Genomic DNA, 5382 nt, shown 5'->3' with positions numbered 1-5382 from the left:
TTCACAAAAAAAAAATATTCGTTTAAATATCCGAATACCTATCTCAAGCTTTTGTTGGTTGATGATGGGTCAAAGCCATCTACAAAAAACTCCCCGAGTCAACCAATTAGGGATCATATAGATAATTTATATCTTCAACATATTTCCATGTAAAGTCAAGTCCGCAATTGAAACTTGGGCATTCATAAGTAATTTATGGACCAAACAGGGACTACTTGTATAATTTTGATACAGTGTGAATTCCAAGAAGTACAAATATGAGCGAATCTGAGTCTGTGTTAGAAATAATACAATGGTCTTTTTCACCAAATGCTCTATTACAAGTTACAAAGCTAGCTAACGGACTCACAAATAATTTGGGGCTACCCAAGAGATTTTTAATTAAAATAAGTCCTTGTCCCATCAATTGTTTTTGTCTCTTCCCTTTCCAGTCTTTAGCATCGTCTTGATCCTGGTTTCCTCCATCTCAAGCACCGGCAACCACCACAACTTCTATCTGTTTCCCCTTCTACAATCTCCCTTTCTTTGATCTTTGATCCCTCTTGTTTCCCTGAAATGTTTTTTTAAGCACATTAGAAATAAGAAGAATAGCCCAAGCTTCATAATATACATATGAAAAAGGAGAACAAGAGGCATCTACAAGAAGCGAAGGTGAAGGAACAAAAAGAATGTCAAACCTTCATGTCAGGAGATATAGTAGAAGACGATCTGCAGTTGGCTCTCCAAATCAAGGAGGCTGATAAAGATATGATTACGTCCTTGCTGAGCATCCCAACTCATGGCGTTACCGAACTCTCTGTATGCCCCTTTCCTCTTGGTCTTGAATCCTTGTTGGAGGAGAAGGGTCAGTACGCCCACAGCCCTTCTCTGGGCTGCTCTAGCGGTCATGCACCCCATGCATATTGTCGGAGTTGGGTGGCGCTCGGATCTCCTAGCCAGGTGGTCCATGTGCACTCTCATTGTAATTCATTGCCATGGGCCATTGGAGGCTGTCAGGTAGAGGGGGATCGGATGGATGAGACTGCTGAGGGGTGTCTCTCTGTTCTATTGGGGGAGGAGGTGGATTTGTGGGCTCAAAACATTAGGTAAGGGTGGTATTGGACAAAACATAAGAGGCTGGTTGGAATCAAATTGAAGGGCTTCAGAAATTGGGATGCCTGCCCTCCAGGTTGGGGCAGCATCTGGCTTCAGCATCTTCCCTTTGTTGATTAACTTAATAGGTTACAGGTAAGGCTTCTCTAGCCATTGCTTTTATAGCGTTTCCTCGCAGTTTCGAGTTGTTTGATTTTAAATGCTCATAATGGATCGCGATCTCTTGCATGATCTTGAAGATTCGAGCATTTATGTATTTCCTTTGCAGTACATTTATTATGCGTGCAGTTGTTCACAACCTTATATTTTCTTGCAGTTTCAAGATTATTCAATTTTAAATAACATAATGATTCAAAATTTTGTAAGTGATCTTGAAGGTTTAAGTAAAAGAAATTGCATTTATATATTTTTTTTCTTTGTAGCATACATTCATGATGCACATAGTTCTTAAAAACATTTTTTTTTTGCAGTTTCGAGATTATTCGATTTTAAATGCACATAATAATTTGACATATCTTGCATGATCTCGAAGGTTCAAGAGAGTTGTCCTTTCTCAAATAAAAGGAATAGAATTAATGCATTTTCCCCTTTGGCACATTGATGCACATACTTGCTCAAAACCCTTTAGATGACCACAAAGATTCCAGAGAATTGGCATTATGGAATTGCATTTATAAGTTTTCTATTGGTGCACATAAGCAGAATTGCATAAACTTCTTGCATACAAAAATCTACTGATGAATGCTTATGGTTGATCGTGATGCTTTGAGAATGTTTATGTATTATTAATTTGCATCAATAATGGGTGAATAGAGGGTGAGCCTTGGCACAATGGTAAGGTTGCTCTATTGTAACCTGGAGGTCATGACTTTAAAACATGAAAACAACCTCTCTGCATGCGGGAGCAAGGCTGCGTACATATAATCCTCTCTAGATCCTACACTAGTGGGAGCCTTATGCACTAGGCTGCCTTTTTTATCCACAATGAGTAAATGGTCAACTTCTTTGCATACAAAAAAAGGACATAAAACAATACCAAACGCTCTGAGATGTAGATTTTGTAAACCATATTTCGTTGTTAAAGCAGCAACTAACAATTCTATACCATTGAACTGCTAATTCATTTATCAGTTAACTTATTGATCAAGACATCAGATTTCCCAATAATCGTAGGATTAAGTCTTTCTGATGTATTAAGTTGTTCAATTCATTTTTCAATGCTACCCTATAATCTCATTCAGCGTGCTCTGCATATTGCTCATTACAAGGATATTTATTTCTTAGTCTCTAATTTCTTGAGTCTATAGTAATATTCATATGCTAAATATGTGAAACATTTTGACTTGCCTGAGTATAGTTGGCTATCAACTTAAATGAGTAATCTAAGCCTATGTATTAGTTTGCGAATTTTTTATGAAAGCTTTTTGAAGTATCGTTGTTGTCCTAGCAACACACCACTAGATTATAAAAATAAGAGATTTAGACTTGTAAGTTTTTGAAATAATTTGTTGAATATATAATTTCAGAAAAAGGATTTATATCTAGCACATATGGTTTTCTCCCATATAGAATTTAAGATGAACCTAGTTTGATCCACCTGATGTGCAAGTGCAACTGACTTACCGGTAAGAAATGTATAGTATGAATCACCTAAGAAAATCTAGAAATACATCACTATTCCAGAGTCGTGGATGTCATGATGTGTGGATTCTGAGTTCATCATAGCTACCACTATCAGCCTATTTTATTCAAAGCAAAGGCATTCACTTAGTTGTTTTATTCATTTATAATATTTATCTAATAAAAGATGTTGTTAGACTTTATTGGTTTGTCCCTCGATAAATAGCAATTGTTCGGTAGCCTTGTGATCCATAACAAGCTTTTCTTTGCATGGTTCATCTGTACCACAGGCATAGGTCGAGTAAAAACTGTCACATCTTTGTTTTTGGAATTTAGTTAGTTATATTGTGTAGGGTGCAGAACTTCACTACCAAGAAGTGCAGGAGTCATACCATAGTCTCTTGCATTGGCATACATTTCTCTGACTTGGATGGGATTCAACTTCTGATTCTAGGTTAACGATCAGATAGCTGTGCTGCATATAAAAGACAATGCCAGCGAGGGATCTAGGAGTCAATTGCTGATATTACAGGTACTCTTTTAATAAATTCCTGTTTAAATGGGACTCTCTACTCTGAATACAAAATATATTGTAAGGACAAAGCTTGCCCTTGCATTAAAATTCCTACCTGTGCATATTATCTTGATAAGCTGTTTTTCCTTCTTTTTGATGAAATATTAGTGTTTCATTGTCTATTTTCTTTCATTAGCAGTATTTACTTGATCTGGAAGTTAGTTAATTTGCATTGAGAAAGAATAATCCAGGTTTGTACGGTGCCTCCACGTCGTCATGGTCTTTGGACAGATACCAAGAACAAGGCTAGCTTGTGATCTGTCGTATGCTGTGATCATGAATAGGTTTAGAAGAAGAGCGATGCTCTGCTTGGAGGATATATTCCAGTAGCTGATGCCACAGTAAATGGGAAAGAAAATAATAAGGTTTTGCACAATTTTCTCTCTTCCTAGCAAAGACTTGACCCACAGTGCTGCTAACGAAAAGGTACTCTACCAATATGTAAAAGAATATTTGTTCATGATTCATAGAATAATGTGAGATTATGTTTGATGGATTTTCATGGATACAGTCTTTAAGTGGCAATCGTTTTGGTAACATTTTGATAACCGCTATTAATTTGTATTCATAAATTTGATGCTCAAGTAATTTGAGTGTTGATTTTTAGTCCACCAAATTCTTCCTGCCTCATCACTTGCATCTTTTTTCATCTCTGAGACATTCTTTAAAGGGAAAAAAAAATACTATTCATTAAAGAAAAAAAATGATTTCAAACTTTTGTTTCTTAATGTGGTCGCAGAAATCCAATTAATATTATTTCCTCCCTGAAGCAGTAAAGTTTATGGCATGTGTCAAATGTGAGTCACTGTTAGACGCTCGATCAAGCAGAACTTGAGCGTTACTTTTGATCAACAACAGTCCATCAAGATTATCAATTCCTACAGTCTCACTTCCCTCATTAGTTGCTGGACATTTTGTATATGGACAGAGATGGCTGTGTTTTCCGGTGTTTAGTGTCATGCAATGTATAGTCCTTACCAAAAGAAAATAAAATCCTGCAACCTCGGAGACTGTCTTTAGATGTTTTGCAGTCCGATCCGGGACACCATTGTATTTGTCGTATTGCATGAGACCCTTGTATTTTGGGAACCTGTAAGTAAAACAAGATCCAATCAAGGATATAAATAATTTTGCCTCAGAGTTGTAAAGTTAAGTCCACGAAAACTACAAGCTTTATTATAAGTTTGTATATTCAGTGTATGAGACTAGACTATGCTCCTTGAAACATGTTGCTGAACTTCAAATCATGTTTCTGAAGTAATCATCATGGTATATTTGAGATGGCATATATGTTCTGGACGTGTTTTGCTCTCCTGCATATTTGAGAGGAAAACAAAAAAGCTGGGGCTACTGTAATACTGTGTTGGATGGTGGACTGGATACTGACCCAAATCGTAGAGAACTTTTACCAACATGATTTGATAGGCCAAAAAAAAAAAAAATTTCGTCACTTTTCCTGATCGTAGATACACAATATTGCGAAACATTGCATAATTGAACAGAGGCTAGTGTAGCACTCTGTCCTTCGTGCATTGAGAAGGATAAGATCAGTCTTATAATTTCTTACTGAAAATATGGAGGCAAAATTTTGTCCACCCGCTAAAGAAGGTAGGAAGGAGGGACTGCCCACTCTCTTTTGGCTAAATTATCTACAGTTAGAAGTTTTTCTCAAGAGTAACAAGTCGGAGATGAGTTATTCTTCAAAAAAAAAAAAAGTCAAGGAAGAGTTTCACCCTCGAAGGAATGGGAGTTTTCCATAATCCCTCGAAGGAATAGTAGCTTTCCATAACCATAACACCATATGTTTGATTACAAAAGGTGTTTTCTCACCTCTTGCAATGGCCCTTGTTGAGGTATGGACTTTCCCTAATCTTAGCTATAGGAGTTTGGTCTTTTTAATACAGGTGGGGCCTTGGAGGGGTATTTCAGGAGCTTAACTTGGTAGACCAGACTTTTCCCCTGTTTTTGTTTTGTAATTCTGATGATCCACCCTTTTGTAACTGTCTTGTGTCTGTCTGGAATTTACCCATATGGATAGATCTATATATTAAGCGGAAATTTTTGTCTGAAGACCTTCTCTTGGGTGCCAAAATTTT

At 36.8% G+C, this 5382-nt stretch overlaps 1 long non-coding RNA gene across 1 annotated transcript; it reads left to right on the top strand.

Annotated features, from left to right (window-relative positions):
- The first annotated feature begins 1087 nt into the window (after nucleotides 1–1087).
- LOC149768750 (uncharacterized) lies at nucleotides 1088–3614 on the top strand. Its single transcript, XR_016396560.1, has 3 exons — nucleotides 1088–1227; nucleotides 3167–3244; nucleotides 3478–3614. It is a non-coding gene; the product is annotated as an uncharacterized LOC149768750 (long non-coding RNA).
- Nucleotides 3615–5382: the final 1768 nt, after the last annotated feature.

Source organism: Phoenix dactylifera, chromosome 1 (genome assembly GCF_051530095.1).
Source record: "Phoenix dactylifera cultivar Ajwa chromosome 1, Ajwa_hap1_PhDact_Kaust_v1.1, whole genome shotgun sequence".
Classification (NCBI taxonomy): Eukaryota; Viridiplantae; Streptophyta; class Magnoliopsida; order Arecales; family Arecaceae; genus Phoenix; species Phoenix dactylifera.
The sequence above is the reverse complement of the archived record's forward strand: the minus strand, read 5'-3'. Positions and strand labels throughout refer to the sequence as shown.